This window comes from Herpailurus yagouaroundi, unplaced genomic scaffold (genome assembly GCF_014898765.1).
Source record: "Herpailurus yagouaroundi ecotype Mexico unplaced genomic scaffold, PumYag 201, whole genome shotgun sequence".
Lineage (NCBI taxonomy): Eukaryota > Metazoa > Chordata > Mammalia > Carnivora > Felidae > Herpailurus > Herpailurus yagouaroundi.
Genome location: NW_024412432.1, coordinates 4,949,017 through 4,969,382, shown reverse-complemented (window position 1 = coordinate 4,969,382; position 20,366 = coordinate 4,949,017). Strand labels below are relative to the sequence as shown.

Sequence of the window (20,366 nt, the reverse complement as noted above, 5' to 3'; positions counted from 1 at the left end):
ACAGGGTGTCAGCGCTGAAAGGTGAAGTGCAGAGTACTTTCACACAGTAGGCTATGTGCTTGGAGAAAAAAGGCTGCCTACTGAAACCAGCCAACTTAGCAAACACTTGTTATCACGTGAAACAAGTGAATGACTTTGCAAGACCTTAGAGAAAATGTTTTGACTTCAAGTGACAAGATTATTGGGGAAAAAATCAGGTGACAAACAAAAATCATAAAACTGCTCCTACTGCTGCTTGGGTTTGAGAGTGAAAAAGGGTATCTGTAAATCTCAAGTCTTGCCGACCTAGAAGAACAAAATTGAAAAGCAAAATTAAACAGGATTTCCTCCTTATTTTCCAACAAGTGTAAGACTGAATGAGGAACCCTTCCTCTGAATCTACTGCTCAGGCTGAGAACTTGACTTTGAGGAAGAAGAATTTCATATGTTATGGTCTAATTACACACTCAAGATGAGACTTCCTGATCTGTCCCTAAAAGAGTTCTCAGTATCTACAAACGAGTAGTATCCTGAAAATCTTAGGAAAGTAATGAACATTTCGCTGTAGGCTTTCAACCTCTCATGCAAGAAAGATTTTGTTTTTTAATAGCATCAAGAGCCAGGAAGAAATAATCTTATGTTGGTTGAAATGAAATCTGTGAATGGTTATTTCAAGTTCAACATAGAAAGCAAAAACAAGTTTCATGAGAGATAAACTTCATTCTTTTGGCTTCAAAAAATAACAATTTTATTGTATAAAGCCTTTTCATAAAAAATCAACACATATAATCATTCATAACTTCTGAACCTATATTCACTCAAGTGAGTGGAAAAAAAAAGTTTGTTTTTTTCAAATTCTTATATAAATTGTATATTAGGCTCTATTTTCGTTAATATTATTTTGACCTATGGTTTTTAGTAGCTTTGCTATTTGACACTGTTAATGTTCACATTGTATTTTTTTTTTAATTTGTTTTTTCTTTGAATGTTCACATTGTAAACAACGTTAATTAGAATCAACTTAAAGTGGTACTGGCAAAAAGACAGAAAACCAGACCAACAGAATAGACCTTAAAGCCTAGAAATAAATGCACACATCTCTGGCCAACTGATTTTTGGCAAGGTTACCAAGTCCACTCAGTGAAGAAAGAATATGAGCACCCCTCAGAGATATTGCGGGTTCAGTTCCAGACCACTGTAATGAAGCGAGTATCATAATAAGGCAAGTCAAATAAAAATTGTTTGGTTTCCCAGCACATATAAAAGCCTTGTCTACACTATACTGTAGTCAATTAAGAGTGCAAAGCACAATATCTAAAAAAAAAAACAATGTGCATAGTTTAATTAAAAAGTACTTCATTGCTAAAAAGTACTAACCATCATGTAAGTTTTCAGCAAGTCAGAATCGCTGACTGCAGATCACCATAATAAATATAATAATGAAAAAGTGTGAAATAATGTGAGAATTACCAAAATGTGACACAAAGTGAGCAAATGCGTTGGAAAAATGGTGCCAACAGGCTTGTTAGATACAGCATTGCCACAAACCTTCAATTTATAAAAAACAGTATCTGTAAAACGCAATAAAGCAAAGCACAAGAAAGTGAGGTATGTCTATAGTCCCTTCTATGCTGGGACAGCGTGACTTCCACGTGCAAAAGAATGAAGTTGGTACTCAAACCGTATTATAAAAATTAACTCAAAATGGATCAGTGACCCCAATATAAGTGCTAAAACTTTCAGTAGAAAACACAGAGGCAAATCTACAGGACCTGGAATTGGCAAGAGATTCTCCACTGCAGCAACAAAAGCACAACCAACAAAAGAAAAAAAAGATAAGATGGACTTCAAAATAAAGCTTTTTGTGCATCAAAGGACACTATCAAGAAAGTGAAAAGCAAACACAGAATGGGAGAAAATATTTGCATTTATATATCTGATAAGAGTTTTGTAGCCAAATATATATACAACTTCTCCAACTCAACAACCAAAAGAGAACTCAATTTAAAAATGAGCAAAGGACTTGAGGGGAGCCTGGCTGGCTCAGTCGGTAAAGCATGCAACCTTAGGACTTGAATAGACATTTCTTCAAAGAAAATATTCAAATGACCAATAGGCACATGAAAAGATGTTCAACATCATTAGTCATTAGAGAAATGCAAATCAAAATCACAGTATTACTTCATACCAACTAGGATGTCTATAATTTAAAAAACAGTAAATAGGGGTTGAAAATGTGGATAAACTAAAACCCTCATTTGTGGCTGGTGGGAATGTAAAATGGTGCAACCACGTAGAAAACAGTTTGGCAGTTCCTCAAGCTAAATGTAAAATACCATATGACCCAGCAACTCTACTCCTAAGTACACACCCAAGAACTGAAAACAGTGACTTGAAGAGATAATTGTCATTAATGTTCATAGAAGCATTATTCACAATAGCCAAAAGAAGAAAAAATCCAGGTGTCCACTAACAGATGAAGGGACAACATGTGGTGGATACACACAATGGAATATTATTCAGCTTTTTATAAAAAGGAATGAGGTTCTTGTATATGCTATAACATGAACCTTGAAAATATTATGTAAAGTGAAATAAGCTAGAAACAAAGCAACAAAAATCATATGCCCCCACCTATATGAAATACCTAGAACTGGCAAATTCATAGACATATAAAATAGATTTTAGAAGTCAGCAGGGGTTGGAGACAAGAGGATGTAGGGAGTCATAGTCTAATAATTAAAAAGTGTCTGTCTGCAGTGACAAAAAATTTCAGAAATAGTGGTGATGGCCATACAACTTTGTGAATGCAATTAATGCCGTTGAATCAAAAGCTAAAAAATGGTCACACAGGCTAATTTTATATTAGATATGTTTTACCATAACAAAAAAATACAAAACATTAATTTACATTATTTATTTAAATTAGGTCTATCCTATCTTTTATTTTTTTTTTTAATTTTTTTTTAACGTTTATTTATTTTTTGGGGACAGAGAGAGACAGAGCATGAACGGGGGAGGGGCAGAGAGAGAGGGAGACAGAATCAGAAACAGGCTCCAGGCTCTGAGCCATCAGCCCAGAGCCCGACGCGGGGCTCAAACTCACGGACCGCGAGATCGTGACCTGGCTGAAGTCGGACGCTTAACCGACTGCGCCACCCAGGCGCCCCTATCCTATCTTTTAAAAAAATGAATTCATTTTACTTTAAGTCAGTTAAACAGAAATGTATTATCTTTACCACATGAGGTTTTAAAAATCATGAAAAGGAAGAAAGATTAGTTTCCAGAATGGTAAGGTAATTTTAACACCTATTTGCTTTTCACATAAGGTTAAAGTCTTTTTTGTATGCTTTAAATAAAGAAAAATAAAACTACTTTTGTATACATCATATACCACAAGGCATAATTTATTAATGTCTTGTGTAGTAAAAATTTGTAGTAAGACTCCTTAGGCCTACTTGTATAAAGTAAAAAAATAAAGTGGGAAATTTAAGGAAAGGAAAACCTGTTTTTCCTACCTGCATTACTAACTCACATTAGAGTTCATACTGTTTGTGGGGATGGAGAGCCACACAAAAGAGCAGACTAATTAAATAGCCACAATAAACAGATGTGCAGAAAAATACTCTCTTTCAAAAGAGCATCAGCAGTCATTACTGAGGTACTATTATATAGACTTAAAATTTCAATTACACCCCGCCAACTCTGAGCCTCATAAGGCCCCGAAGGCCTACTGTCCTGCCATGTGCAATCCCATCCAGCAAGAAGGGCTCTCCACCCAGCTAGTTCCACCATCAGCTGAACCAGCTGCACCCCACTCAGTCCTCAAGCTGTCAGTGCCTTGCCCTGCCAGCCCTCAGAATTATTCAAACAAATTAATCACATCCTCCCATGAGGGCAGTCCTTTTGTTATTTCATCCATTTGTTACTACAAAGCCTGCCTCCCATGGCCACTGTGACTGGTTCACTCTACTCCCAAATGCAACTTCCATGAGGCATGTAGTATCCTCCTCTCCCAGGTTGTGAGTATTTGACGAATAAACTGTTGTTAATAGCATCTGGTCAAAGTCAGGCAGTAGCCATCTCATACCATTTAAGACATAAGATCCCTCCTTCACCAATGAATTGATCAGAACAATTATCAAAACTAATTATCACAGCTGCTAACACAGATGTTCTAATTTTTATGGAGGAATTTCCTGAGACCTGAAAATTATCTCATGGACCCTTTGGGGTATAGAGAAAGACCAGTAGACAGGACTGGTGCAGCCATAACAGGTCTTGGCCCAGTGTGGTTCTACAGCTAGTTAAGTACAGCAGGACATTCCTGATCACCATAGCCTCCTGACCACCACAGTTTCCTGATTTTATTTATTCTTTTTTTATAAAGTAAAACTTCAGTTTACTCATCTGTTTATCACACAGTACATGAGTACACGAGGTAAAGTGTTTCACATTACATATTCCTCTTCCAACTCCTTGGAATGTTCACTTCTTTGGTTAAAAGGAGAGACTAGACATGAGGGGCAGGCAATGCTTACATAACTGAAATAAAGTTGAGGAGGGGGCAAGGGCGCCTACGTGGCTCAGTCAGTTGAGCATCCGACATCAGCTGAGATCATGATCTCACAGTTTGTGGGTTCAAGCACCGCACCGGGCTCCGTGCTGTCAGAGCCCGCTTCGGATCCTCTGTCCTCCCCTTCTCTCCACCTCTCCCCCACTCGCACTCTCTCTCAAAAAATAAATACTTAAAAAAAAATTGAGGAGGGGCAATGCTAACATCACCCTGGCAGGGATGGGCACAAGGGGACTGTTAGTCACAGCTATTTTCTAGAACTGTTAGCTGGAAACAAAGGAGCACCATTCCTGGACGCTCTTGCTGTCATGGGCCTCAGTCAGCCCCACCACACAGGTACAGCAGCACTTTTGGGTAGTTGCCTTTGGTGCCTCACTGGATGCAGCAGTACAAGGACTCGCCACACTTTCTCTTGGATTCAGACCTAATTTTCAACATGTCCACTGAGAGAGACCATGACTCTAATCAGGACTTTACTGGGGCACCTGCCTGGCTCAGTCAGTACAGCATGCGACTCCTGATCTCAGGGTCCTGAGTTTGAGCCCCACAGTGGGTGCAGAGATTACTTTAAAAATTTAAGATTTAATCAGGACTTTATCACGAGTCCTTCTGCCCTTCCTGGAGTCATATAATCAGCAAAATATAGGGGCTTGTTCTGAATGCACTGCCCCGGCTTCGGGAAAGCATTTTCCAGATCTCCTTTGACCTCCTTCTTGATGCTGTCCAGCGTGTCATACTTTCTGGATGTGTCACACACTTCACTTGTTTTGATGCTGATCCACTTGGGCACATCAGTTCCTTTCCTCTTCACTCCAGCATCATAGAGATCCCAGGCACCTTGGTCAATCAATCAGTTCATAACCAATGACAGAGCCATCCCCTGCTCTTCTACCCTTTGCGAGGGCAACCATCAGCTTGCAGAAGTCACCAGATGTGTCAGAAACAATAACCTCCAGATCAATCTTGTACATTTCCTCATAGACTCTATTAATTTTCTGAAGCTCCTAGTTGGTCCTTGAGCAGACGATCTCAATGAGGGAGTCCTCATGAGTCCCCAGGCCCTTCATGGAGGATTTCAGCACAGAAGCATCATACTGAACAGGTGTTTGCAACAGGCCCCAAAACACGGTCTCCAGGCTGACTTCAGTGCTGATACAAGTTCTCTTTTGGTCCTTCTCTGGTGGGGAAGGCAACATCCTGTTTCTGTTCATTGTTGAGGCTGGTCAAAATGGTTGACAATGGTGACATCATCCACACCTTTGGTCTTGATAGCTGTTTCAATGTTCAGAGCACCACACTCACTATCAAAATTGGTATATGCAAAATTGGCATCACCAACCAGCATGAACTTGGGGGTGGGAGTTTTCACCCTCCAAGCTGAGCTTGCAGAGAATGTCGTGAACAGCAGACATTCTGAAAGAAGCTAGGCCAGACGCCGAGAGCCGCAAGCATCCCCAGTTGTGGAGTCAACAGTATCCTGATTTTACAATATCAGTGTGGTTCTAGGAATGAAGATCTGAAAGCAATTTCACAACTAGACAGGTCTCTTAATCATAAAAGAGACAATATCTCCCTTGGTCTCTCAGTTTTGTGTAGAGGTTTTGGGAGCTGTTCCTTAAAGCTCAACCTAGAATCTCTTTCTTTAAATCTCCAAACAATTCTGTAAACCAATTAAAACCCGTGCCAGGTATTGATTTATTGCCCCTCATCTCTAAATTCACCATTTTTGCCTGCTCTGTGAAAACAGATGTGTGCCCTTAAAATACTAATTTCTTTGCCAGCTGGCAAGACATTAAGCTTTGTCAAGAGGGCACTGGAAAGACATTGCAGAGGAAAAGGATTTTGATTCCTGGCTTTGGGGTGTTCACTTGGCTGTAGCAGCCAAGGCTTCTCTGGGACCCATTCCTGCAACAAGGATGGTTTCTACAGCACCAGGCTCCTACAGCACATGCAGCCTCTCCAACAGGGGTCTAAGCTGCTCTGTAGCAGAGGGCCTCCGGTGAGACATCTCCCCATGAACAGCTTTCCCTGGTACCCTACAAGGTGAACATGCAGCAAATTCCACTAGTGTCACACCACACCTACTTGCCTTGACCTTACCTTTTTCAACAAGTCTTCAGTGGGGAAGAGGGGCCCACTCTATCTCAGCCTTGGGGGCAGTAACCAGCTATCCCACTCTTCTTTAGAGTTATCTTTACTTCTTGCTGACAAATCCCTCAATCAATTCTCCAATCCCTGTTATAGTCAATAATTTTTTATATTAATCTTTCCCTGTTAAATCACTGTGTGGTTTCTATTTCCTGATTGGACCCAGACTGATATATCCCAGCAAACTACTTAGTACTCTAACATAAATAAACCTTCTCTGCCTAAGGTGTCTAGAGTGAATTTTGTTCTCTGAAATTCAAACTTCAATTTTCTTTTTCAAAAAGACTTTTGTGAGGAAAAATCGTACAATCAGAGATTAGAAAAATCTATGACCTCATTTTTTAATTAGCAAGTGATACTAATTAATCATAGAGTTTTAAGTATTAATTCTGATAATTGTATTCCTAGATCAGCCTATTAAATACTTTAACTGTAAAATTAACTCCATCTTAGAGTACTATCATTCTTGTTATGCTTAACTACTGTTTAAAAAGTTAGTCTAGGGGCTCCTGGGTGGCGCAGTCGGTTAAGCGTCCGACTTCAGCCAGGTCACCATCTCACGGTCCGTGAGTTCGAGCCCCGCATCAGGCTCTGGGCTGATGGCTCGGAGCCTGGAGCCTGTTTCCGATTCTGTGTCTCCCTCTCTCTCTGCCCCTCCCCCGTTCATGCTCTGTCTCTCTCTGTCCCAAAAATAAAATAAAAACGTTGAAAAAAAAAATTTTTTTAATAAATAAATAAATAAAAAATAAATAAAAAGTTAGTCTACAATGAGATACCACTTCTCACCCACTAGCATGGCTATAATAGTTTTTAAAAAATACAGACAACAACAAGCATTAGCAAGGATGTGAAAAACTGGAATCCTTATACATTGTTGATAGGAATTTAAAACGGTACAGCTGCTTTGAAAACAATTTAACAGTTCCTCAAAAGGTTAAACAAAAAGAAACCATGTGACCCAACTATTCCATTTCTAAGTATACACTCAAAGAAATGAGAATTTATATCCACACAAAAATTTGTACACAAATGTTCCTAACAGCATTATTCATAACCAAAAAGTGGAAATAACCCAAATGTCCACCAACCAATGAATGGATAAATGAAATGTGGTATAGCTATATAGAATATTATTCAATGATAAAAAGAAACAAAGGACTGATCTATGCTATATAAATGAACCTTGAAAATATATTAAATAAAAGGAAGCCAGTCATGAAAGACGACATCATTGTATGATTCCATTTATATGAAATATCCAGAATAGGTAAATCTATACAGAGAGTAGATTAATGCTTATCTAGGACTAGAAGACAATGGGATGGGGCTGGGGGAGAAGACACACTAAAAGGATGTGGGATTTCTTTTTTGGGGCAATAAAAATGTTCGAAAATTCACTGTGGTGATGGCTACACAACTCTGTGAATACACTAAAGGGCACTGAATTGCGTATTTTAAAGGGAAAATTGTATGGTATGTGAGTTATATCTCAATAAAGCTATTAAAAAAAAAAAGTTAGTCACTGCAGGAACTTTCTAATTCAATCCATCCTTAAATTAGGGTTAAGGGCTTAACACTCTCTGTAATTCAGTGCCTGATTCCCACAATAGAATATAATATCCCTTTTACACAAAAGCAAAACTACTGACCCACCTGGGTCTTTAGGGAGAAAAAAAACACAATCCTGCTATGCTGCACATAAAAAAAAAATCCACAGTATACATTTCCCAAAATGGCGGGGGGGGGGGGGGGAGTGTCTGTATACGTTGACTTTTATATATATTTAAAGGTGGCTTGAACTTGAATTAAATGTGGGCATATGGCCTTGGCGGAAAACCACATAAGCAAGATCAACTCACTCAACCTAGCCCACACATAAGAAAAAAACAAGCAATTTTATATACTCTAGCTAAAGAAAAGTATTGGATTTTCTGATTTGTTTGTGTTTTAGATTCTCCTGATCTTTTGCTCTCAACTAGAGCTAGTTCCAGAGCCCAAGAAACCAAAACTGAAGGCCTCAGGTTCCACTGGCTTAAGCTTAAAATCAAACCTATCAGCCAAGTCAGTAAGTGTGCATAAACACACTTCATACATGTAAGCCTGTCCTAATTTCCATTCCGCAAACAAGCCATAAAAGATTTTCTGGCACACGCCCCAAAGTTAAGGTTATATTTCTAAATATATATACTTCGCAAACATACATGGTTTTTAATGTATTTCAAATCAAACTGCTAAAAAATGCAAAGAAACATACACTATTCACATGAAATCTTTTAAATACAGTCTGAGGAAATATGATTCCTTTTCACTTGCATTGTTTAAACAACCTGGTTCTATTCCTATTCAACCAGAACAACTTCACTATTTTACTCTCAAATGTCCACAAATGGGCCTCCCTACAAGATATAATTAGGCAAAATTTCCACTGTTTAAAAACTTTGGGGAAGCACTGCTCTAGTCAACAATGATTACCTTTGCTGTTAAATAGTAGACATTGTCCTTATTGTAGTGGATGTGGACAACTAAGGAAAGACTGCAGTTAAAGAAGATCTGGGTAGTTGGTTCTACTGCGAGGAACCGGGAAACAAGTACACTGAAAACGCATCATCTTTTGTCAGCTTTCTCTAATTGTTTCATTATCTGAAAAGAAGAAATCACTTTTCAAGAACATAAGGCAGCTACTATTCCCCCACACCAGCTATGTCAATGTGATGGAAAACTGTAAATTCTGATTACTGAATAAGAAACATCTCAAAGAATATGACCATACCCTTGGCAGCATCCTTGAAGGAACAGTGAGAAATTTTAAAGGAAGAAGGTAAACAATATCTGTTGTCTAAGGAAAGAGAAGTAACATTTTCAGCAAAAGGCATATAAAAATCATTTCCATTTAAATTGAGAGAAATATATATATTGGACACAGTCTGCATATACTAACCCACATCTCCTATTGACCTAATCTAAATTACTACTGTTAGAGTATACATTTTCATCTAGTTACCTTATTCATATGGTATTCAATGATTAGAGATGTTGGAACAAACACAGATCCCCATGCACTCAAAAATGCACATATAACTTTTGACTCCCCCCAGATTTAGTTATCAACAGCCAGAAGCCTGGCTGGTCAATTGACCAGAAGCCTTACCAATAATGTAAACAGCCAATTAACATATATTTTGCATGTGTATGTATATGTATTACACACCATATTCTTACAATAAAGTAAGCTAGAGGAAAAAAATATTAATAAAATCATAAGGAAAAGAAAATACATTTACAGTACTGTACTGTATTTATAAAAAACAACATGCAGATAGGTGGACCCACACAGTTCAAACTCATGTTGTTTCAAAGGTCAACGGTAGTTTATGAATGTTGCAGCCCAATCTGCAAACAGGCAAATTTTTTTTTACCTATATTACTGTCATTAATTTTACCAAAAAACTGTGGATAAGAGGAAACCTATAAAAGTTATACCTTTTACCTTTCTTCATCATGCATCCTCATTAAAAACCTAAGTTTAGATAGTTCACATGCTACTCCACAAAGATGTTCCAGCACTTACACAAGGTCTAATTTGTTTTGCTATATGAGGTTTTAATTATACTACAAATAATGTGTTACCATTGGGAGCAGAATTGCACCACATTTCAATCCAACTAAATAATTTATTTAATATTACTCTTCCCTCAACTCAGATTCCAACCATTTTTAGTTTTAAACAAATGTCAAAATTCATAAACCTATATAGGTGATATTTGACTTTAAAATTCTTACCTTGAAACACATATTGTCCTTGCCTCTAACCTATGACAAGCCCATGAAAATGGTTTCAGTTTTGTCTGTTTGTTGTTTAAGTAAAGTATCACTTTACTTGCCAAAGTCAGTCCCAATAAAAATCAAAATATACAGGATATAAGAGACTCAAAAAGCCATAAGGCATATAGAAATAAAAAAGAAAAACTAAAATAAATAAAAAATTAAAAATTTAGGCAAACCAAAGATAGTCATAAAAACAAAACAAATAATAATAAATAATTTTTAAAAATATACAAATGACAAAGTTCCTCCTTATCAGTAATTACTTTAAATCTAAATGGGTTAAAACCTCCAATCAAAAGGCAGAGATTGGCAGAATGGATTTAAAAAACATAATCCAACAATATACTATCTACAAGAAACTCATTTAGATATAAAGGCACAAATAGTTTGAAAATAAAAAGACAGAAAAATATTCCGTGCAAATAGTGACCAAAAACAATGCAGGGTGGCTATACTAACATCAGAAAAAAAAGGGACTTTAAATCAAAAAAGATTACAAGAGACAAAGAAGGACACTATATATTAATAAAAGGTTTAAGACAGCAAGAAGATATAACAATTATAAACATTCATGTACCTAATAACAGAGCATCAAAACACACTAAGCAAAAACTGACAGAATTACAGGGGAAAACAAACAGTTCTACAATAATTGTTGGAGGATTCAATATCCCATGGTCAGTCGTGGAAAGAACAACCAGACATAAGATAAATAAGAAAACAGAGGATTTGAATAACATTGTAAACCAACGAGAGATAACAAATATAAAACACTACCTAACAATAGAATATATATTCCTCTCAAGGGCACTTGGAGCATTCTCCAGGATAAACCACCTTTTAGGCCACAAATTGGTCTCAATAGATTTTAAAAGACAGATATTATACAAAGTAACCTCTCCAAACACAACAGGATGAAGTTAGAAATAAATAAGGAAAATTGGAAAATGCACAAGTTTGTGGAAACAAAACATACTGTTTAACAACCAAAGGGAAATGAGATAAATGAAAATAAAACATACCAAAATTTATGGGATGCAGAGAAAGCAGGGCTAGGAGGGAAAGTTTACAGCTATAAACACATTAAAAAAGAAAGATCTCAGGGGTGCCTGGGTGGCTCAATTGGTTAAGCATCTGACTTGGACTCAAGTCATGATCTCATTCATGGTTCATGGGTTCAAGCTCCACATCAGGCTCTGTGCTCATAGTTCAGAGCCTGGAGCCTGCTTCTGATTCTGTGTCTCCTTCTCTTTCTGCCCCTCCCCTGCTCGTGTGCACACAGCACGCTCGCTCGCACTCTCTCTCTCAAAAATAAACATTTAAAAAAAGAGAGAGAGAGAGAGAGAGAGAATGACCTCCTATCAACAACCTAACAAATTAAGGAACTAGAAAAAGGAGAACACAAAGCTAGCAGAAGGAAGGAAATACTAAGGATTAGAGCAGAGATAAAGAAAATAGAGAATAGAAAAATAGAGAAAATCAACAAGTAAAAAAAAAAACTGGTTCTTTAAAAAGATTAACAAGGGGCGCCTGGGTGGCGCAGTCGGTTAAGCGTCCGACTTCAGCCAGGTCAGGATCTCGCGGTCCGTGAGTTCGAGCCCCGCGTCAGGCTCTGGGCTGATGGCTCAGAGCCTGGAGCCTGTTTCCGATTCTGTGTCTCCCTCTCTCTCTGCCCCTCCCCCGTTCATGCTCTGTCTCTCTCTGTTGCAAAAATAAATAAACGTTGAAAAAAAAATTTTTTTTTAAATAAAAAAATAAAAAGATTAACAAAATTGGCAAAGCTTTACTAAGTTTACAAAAAAACAGAGAAGGCTCAAATTATTAAAAGCAGGAAAGCAAGTGGAGACACGACTACTGATTCTACAGAAATATGAAGGATTTTAAGTGAATACTATGAACTGTGCACCAACAAATTGGATAAACTAGATGAAATTGACAAATTTCCTGAAACACAAAACTTACTGAAATGAAATCACAAAGAAACAGAAAATCTGAATAAATCCATAACTATTAAGGAGATTGGATGAGTAATCAAAAATTTCCCAACAAAGAAAAGACCCAGATTTGATGGCTTCACTTGTGAATTGTACCATTTAAAGAATATCAATCCTTCTCAAATTCTTTCAAAAAACTGAAGAGAAGGGGACACTCCCTCTTTCTATGAGGCCAGCACTGCCCTGATACCAAAGCCAAACAAAGACATTACAAGAAAACCAGAGATCAATAACCTTTATGAACACTGTCAAAGAAATCCTCAACAAAATAGCAGCAAACCAAATTCAGCAGCATAAATGCAAATCTAAACCACAATGAGATAGGACCTCACACCCATTAGAATGACTCCAACGGCCAACCCCACCCCCAACAAGAGACCAATCAACCAGAAAACAAGTGTTGACAAGGATGTGGAGAAACTAGAATCTTTGTACACTGTTGGTATAGAAATAAAATGGTGCAGCTGTTATGGAAACAGTACAGTTGTTACTCAAAAATAGAATTACCATATGGCCCAGCAATTCCATTTCTAAATATGGACCCAAAAGAACTGAAAGCAGGGTCTCGAAGAAGTATTTCTACACCCATGTACATAGCAGCATTATTCACGATAGTCAAAAGGTAAAAGCAACCCAAAAGTCCACTGACAGATGCATAAACAAATATGGAATATACACACAATGGAATATTATTCAGCCCTAAAAGAAGAAATCCTAATACATCCTAAACGGATGAATCCTGAAGACAATGCTAAATGAAACAACCAGTCACAAAAGGGTAAATACTGCATGATTCTACTCATAAAAGGTACTCACACCAGTCAAATTCATAGAGAGAGAAAGTTGAATTTGTGGTTGCTAGTGATTACAGGAAGGAGGAAATGAGAATTTATTGTTCAATGGGTACAAACTTTCAGTTTTGCAAGACCAAAAAAGATCTGAAGATGGATGGTGTGACGGCTGCACAATAACGTGAATGTACTTAATACCACTGTAAAATGATTAAAATGGCAATTTTTATATTTTATATATACATATAAGTTTAAAATAATTTTTAAATCAAAATACGAACTAAAAATACAAATATAAGAATTGTGAAAAATAAGCTTCAAATGAAATCACAAATTCGAATCGATGAGATGGAGTTAAGAAATGACAAAGATGTTATCAATAGGCAAAGAAAATAAAAACAAAAAACCTAGAACTCTAGAGTTGTAAGAAACTTCAAAGATCACCTGGGAGTCAAATCCTCTTACTTTGCAATTAGGAGAAAAGCTCATCAAGGAGGTTTGCTGTCTTGCCTTATTCAACATCACTTCTACCTACATACAACTAGAAATTGTGCCTACAATAAGTTAAAAAGTCTGGAGAATTCCTGTCAAAAATAGTATTCTTTTTTTTATTTTTAATTAAAAAGAAAAAAAGTTTAACGTTTATTTTTGAGAAAGAGAGAGAGAGAGTGGGGGGGGGGGAGGGCAGAGAGAGAGGGAGACACAAAATCTGAAGCAGGCTCCAAGCTCCACATTGTCAACACAGAGCCGGATGCGGGGCTCAAACTCACTAACCACAAGATCATGACCTGAGCTGAAGTCAGATGCTTAACTGACTGAGCCACACAGGAACCCCAAAACAGTATTCTTTTCAATTCATTCAACATTTATTATATGTAGACAGTGTTTACATTTTTATTACCGTTATTCTATCATAGATCTTTCATAAGCCTTATTCCTTATTACTTTTATTCCCCATGTTACCTATATACCCTTATAACCTTCATAATCTTAAGTCATTTTCCTAGTAAGGTATGACATGAAGCAAAGAGAGCAAATGCTGGGTACCTCTGCTTAGGGATGGTTGACCCTCAGCACGAATTAAGTGAGAAATGAACTCAAGAGATTAAGAAGGGAAGCTAAGATGTTTATTTTAGCTTAAGAGCTTGATATCAGTTGAGCTTTTCACATTTTGTGCCTTCACTATTTATCTAATATTTAAACCCCCCAAATTAGATTTGTTGAACATTTATGTGGAAATATACTCCCCAATCTTTTTGCTTTTAGATAGCATAATTTCAAATTACTAATACTATAGCTCCCCCATATCAGCATCTGACTAAAACCCCTAAGAGCCTCAACTTTCTAGAAGTGAATTGCCTTTACTGCACTTTAAAAAAAAAAAAAAAATCCTTTTAAAGGTGGCCTTCACTGGGCCCTAAAGACCGAAGCAAAAACAGACTAGTAATAGTCACTGCCACTTCCCCTCCTAATCAAAGTTTGGTAGGAACTGCTGATGTGTACCAGAAGTCCTCAAAATGTGGTCCATAGACACCTGGGATCCTGACACCTTTTTAAGGGGTCCACAAGGTCAAAACTATCTTCATAATAACATAAAGTATTATTACCCTTTCTAACTGTATTAACATTTATACTATGGTACAAAAGCAATGATGTATAACATTTCTAGCATCTTGGAACAACTTCTGGTACTGGCACCAAACTGCACTATTGGTCATTATATTTTTCACCATCAAGTATCAGTAGCTATTAAAAAAAAAAAAAAAAAAAAAAGCCTTCTTCACTTAAGAATGTCCTTCAGGGGAGCCTGGGTGGCTGACTTCCACTCAGGTCATGATCTCATGGTTCATGAGATTGAGCCCCGTGTCGGGCTTTGTGCTGACAATGCAGAGTCTGCTTGAAATTCCCTCTCTCGGGCGCCTGGGTGGCGCAGTCGGTTAAGCGTCCGACTTCAGCCAGGTCACGATCTCGCGGTCCGCGAGTTCGAGCCCCACGTCCAGCTCTGGGCTGATGGCTCAGAGCCTGGAGCCTGTTTCCGATTCTGTGTCTCCCTCTCTCTCTGCCCCTCCCCCGTTCATGCTCTGTCTCTCTCTGTCCCAAAAATAAATAAACGTTGAAAAAAAAATTTTTTTTAAAAAAAAGAAATTCCCTCTCTCTCTCTCTCCCCCCCCCCGCCAGCTTACTTACACAAGCTCGCTCTCTCTCTCAAAATAAACTTAAAAAAAAAACTCTAAAAAAAGTCCTTCAAATAGTAAAAATTAATTTTATTAAATCTCAGCCCTTCAGTACAGATCTTTTTAATATTCTGTGTGACAAAATGGTTAAGTATGCACAAAGCATTTCTGACCACATACTGAATTGCAATAGTTGATGGGTGTCCCAAGGTAAAGCACTTGTGTGACTGAACTGAGAGCTTTCACTAGCCTCTTGTGTGTGTGTGTGTGTGTGTGTGTGTGTGTGTGTGTGTATGTGTGAAACACCATTTTTACTTGAAAGAATGACCATGGTTATTCAGACTTGGGTATTCTGGCAGAAGTTCTCTCACAGACGAACAAAATCTGCCTGTCACTTCTAGGAAACAACTGGCAGTCATAATTCTTGCCAACGATAAAATTTGAGCCTTCAAGCAAAAATCAGATTTCTGGAAAACTCACATCCACCATCATGTCATGACCTGGATAGCTTCCCAATAATCTGTTTCTGATGGGATGAATGGTGATATTAACAAATGTGATTTTCTAATAATATATAATGAAATGTGCCAAGATTTTGGAGATGTTGATATGATTTCAGATTCCATAATACAAGTAACTAGAAAACCAACACATGTTGAGTTCTGATGTAGCACCAAGCAAGAAAATCCATTATTATCTGAAAAGGCTATTAAAATACCCCTCCCTTTTCCAGCCATTAACTATGTAAGGCTGGGTTTCTCTTTCTATATATTTCAAACCAAAAAACATATTGCAACAGACTGAATGCAGAAGGAGATGAGAATCCAGCTGTTTCTATTAAACCAGACATTAGAGATTTACAAAAATGTAAAACAAGGGGCACCTGGATGGCTCAGTTGGTTAAGTGTCCGACTGTTCATTTTGGCTCAGGTCATGATCTCAAGATTGTGAGACTGAGCCCCATGTCAGGCTCTGTGCTGAGTGTGGAGCCTGCTTGGGATTCCGTCTCCCTCCCTCTCTGCCCCTCCCCTTGCCTCAAAATAAATAAACATTTTTTTATGTAAAACAATACCACTCTTCTTATTGCCTTGTTTTGAAAAATAGTCATTTTTCATTAAAAATATGCTTATATTAAGTTATTATCATATTTAAGTGAGTTAACAAAAGTTGTACATTTCTCTTTAATTTATAATATAATAAATACAGACATAATCCACAAAAGCTCTTTGGGGTGTGCAATAATTTTTAAGAATGTAAAAGGGTACTAAAATCAAAAGTTTGAAAACTGATTTAAACAACTGAGTATTAACATCAGATCCCTGCAAACCAAGAAAAACAAGAAGTACATAAAGTCATTAATTAGAAAAAACTTTCCTAGCAAAATTACATGAAAGCTGAAAAGGTACAATATCCAATCATAACTAACCTCACTCTGTAACACCAATGAAGAAAAAAACAACAGAATGTGCACTATCTTGATCAGATAAACTCCTGTATACCCAGTAACAATTTGATACATAGTATTTTTGATAGAAGCACATGACAGTCAAAGAAACACAAGTCAAAAACAGGTGATTAAAATAGCAGTCACCACCACCATAAGGGATCCAAGGTTCTGTCAGAAGGGACAAACATGGATACTTCAGCACCTCTCCAGCAGCATCTCAGCACACCCAGCTTTCAGGGTCTAGCTGTTCTATTTAAAACTAAATTACATGCTTCCAAGGCAGGACAGTGAGACTAAGCTGTCATTTAGCCCCAAAGGAGTCAATGGGTCACAGTGGAATGATTCTACAGTAATCATGCTCCATCAGCCTAAAGTCCTTCTTGAGCTTACTAAACCCCTTGGAAGAGTGAGAAAAAGCAGTAGCAGTAATATTTACTGAGCAATTACTATGTGCCAGGCACTGTGGGTTAAGCACTCTATGTGTATTAACTCATTTAATATTCAAGATCTTAAGGATATAACCATTATTACCCCAGTACCATTATTTTGCAACAGAGAAAACTGAAGCACAAGGAGGATAAATAACTTGCCTCAGGCAAAGCCAGGATTCAAAGCCAGCCCTGAAGCCCAACTCCTCAGCCACTGCATTACAGTACACAGACCCTATAACCTACAGTAATATATAAAATTTAAAATTTGGTGCCCACTCTAAACTTCTGTTGTTGTCACCAAGACCAACTGCCTAAGGGAGTCTCCCAATTTGAAGAGCCCTCTGACAGTTTCATCCATTACTATGGATACACTGTTCAACTTCAGGTACTGGGGGACTTTAAGCAAGAATACATTTTGGAAGGTGAATACTGTGGAGATTTACTAAAAATTCCAAAATGTAGAATCTAATACAAATTGGGTAATTTCACATTTGGGTCTCTTTTCCCTCTGTCAGAGATAACCATTATTATAAAAGGAGTCTTGCTAGACTGCTCCAAAAAGTAATAATGCCTCAATTCAAGTCAACGGGAAAAGATTTATAAAAATTGCTTCTACAAAAGCTTAGGCTACATTAAAACACTTAAATGTTTTTTCAGTGTTGGCTAGTAACAAGAGGAACTCTAAGTCTACCCCCTTCATTACAAAGTTCAGAATGAGACTGCAGTTCTCAGTAAGTGTGGAAGCAATTAATTCAAGGCAGATTTTTGAGGTCATTAAAAATGAACCTAGAACTTCATTGCGGAATTTAACTCAAGCGAGGTGGAATGGGAATTAAACAAGTCATATTACAATAAGAAAATAAGGCGTAGATAAGACATCCCTATCTCACAGCAATTACAGTACTAATCACAGCCATTATAGGAAATGCTTACAGATCTTCCAGAGTTTTGTCTGGTTTTCATTAGTATTTTGGCACATGTTTTAAAATACTACCATTTAAAGTGCCTTAAATAAACTACTATTTTTTTAGCATACTGAACTGAAAACATTTCACTGTAAAATTACAAAAGTAACTTTCTAGTTTTCTCAGGAAAAAAGACAGTTTATAATAAGAGTTCAGGTTACTAGCTGGATTTAAAGATTACAACACAGGCATCAAAGTAAGTGAAAATGAGTGATAAAGAAAGCTGTTCAGTCCTTTCTAACTACAAATTGTCGTGCATTACAATTAAACGCTGCTACAATTTTCAACACCTGAAGGAAAACAAAACACAAGGAATTAATACTGCCAAAAAAAAAAAAAAAACCCTCAGTGTTACAATGTATTAGGTCATCAGCAGTGCTGGACCTTTAAGCCCTTGATTGAGCAATCTGTATCAAAACAAGAAGTGGCCTTTAAATGATCAACATTCATATCGATTACGCTAAGATGTATAAAAACTCCATTCTATAATGGGTAAATGCCCAGGAAACCAGCCGATTCAAAATTGCACTGGTCCTAGTAAGAGGCTTAACCGGCACAAGGGGAAACCATGTAGACGGGGTTGCAGGAGTCCTCGAGTACTTGCAACGAAGAACCCGCAACTCACTCAGGAAGGCAGGCTGTAAGGAAACTCTGCACTGTCATCTAGAGCGATCTCATTCAGGCTCAAATCAAACCCAAAAGGCGACAAGTTGTAAACGGAGAACACACTTCAGGCCAACCATCCTGACACGAAGCAACCCTGGCCACCGCCAAAGTCACACCACACACCAAGCCCACCGCGAAGCAAGGTGTGTGCCGGGGTGGGTGGGGGAGGCGGGGCGCGTGCCCGTCCCCGGCCCGCCGCCCCCCAGCTCGGCTCCTCGCTGCACCCCGGCTCCAGAAAAAGGGCAGGGCACGGGGGCCGCCTGTGCCCGAAAACCGCGTCGGGGACCCTCCGCCGGGGATTGAGGCGGGGGTCACCGAGTGTCGCGGGTGGGGGCGGCGTGGGGCGCTTTCCAGAAGCCAGCCAAAGCCCCAAACCATCAGGGGTTTTCCTCCAGCTCCGGTCCACTCGCCCCGAAAGACACACGTTACACAACCTGTCAGGTGAGGGGCGGAGGGATCCCAGGACGCAGACCGCGGCGGGCGCGGGGTCGCTCCTCCCGGCTTCTCCCGCCCCCGGGACTCGGTGGCCGGGGGACTGCGGAGGGAAGGCGGACGGGCGGGCAAGCAGCGGCCCAGGGGCGGCCGGCCGGGACGTGCGGACGGCGGCGGGGCGCTCACCGGCTCAGGATGGGGCGCTGGCGGGACTGGGCAGAGCCGCGGCACCAGCTCGGCATCCGCAGCGCCGGCGGCTGCTCTCTGGGAGCACGGCGGAATTCTCGCCGCCCGCCGCCCGGTGTTTTCATACAAACCCCGGTGGCAGGCGAGGCGGAGGCGGCGGTGGCGGCGGCGGTGGCGGCGGCGGAACCTGCCCGCATCCCGGGCAACGTCAGCGCGGCGCCCCGCCCACCGCACGCCCTGGGCCCGAAGGCTCGCGCGCGCCGGGCGGCGGGGGAGGACGGAATGCGCGTGCGCGCGGGCCGCGTGGGGCACGCGCTAGGGAGGAGGGTGGGGCACGCGCTAGGGAGGAGGGTGGGGCACGCGCGGGCCGGAACGGGGTTGGGACTCAGGGAGCGCGCGTGGGTAAGGAGCGAGCGTGCGCAGGAGGGAGGGCGGGGCCCGCGTGCCGGCGTTAGGTGCTGTGCTGCGGAGTAGGCGCGGCAGGGGTTTGGGGAGGAGGGTTGCAAGCGCGCTGCAGGCCCAGACCCTGCAGCGAGCGTCCAACCCAACCGAACCGAACCGGTAGGCGGGCAGCTCCCCACTCTCTGCAATTCACCTTCCTGTACGCTCCCAATTAGAGCGGCCCGCCTTTCTCCGGAGCTAAGCCGGCGCCCACCCCACTACCATCAATCACTCTGCTCTTAGAAGGCTGTTAGCTGCTGTGGACGAGCGGGTAACTCCCCAGTGTGGCGCGGGGGGGGGGGGGGGGGGGG

At 39.8% G+C, this 20,366-nt stretch overlaps 1 protein-coding gene and 1 pseudogene across 4 annotated transcripts in view; both read right to left on the bottom strand.

Moving 5' to 3' along the window:
- The window catches only part of AGTPBP1 (ATP/GTP binding carboxypeptidase 1), a 167,430-nt gene extending 147,613 nt beyond the window's left edge, over positions 1-19,817 (bottom strand). For 2 of the 4 annotated variants that reach the window (XM_040450284.1, XM_040450283.1), the window contains exon 1: positions 19,431-19,817. The gene's annotated coding sequence lies outside the window, so the exon portion shown is untranslated. The remainder of the gene's footprint in view (positions 1-19,430) is intronic. The other 2 variants (XM_040450281.1, XM_040450282.1) reach the window with 2 other exon arrangements.
- On the bottom strand, positions 4,749-6,010 carry LOC121014211 (annexin A2-like; annotated as a pseudogene).
- Positions 19,818-20,366: the final 549 nt, after the last annotated feature.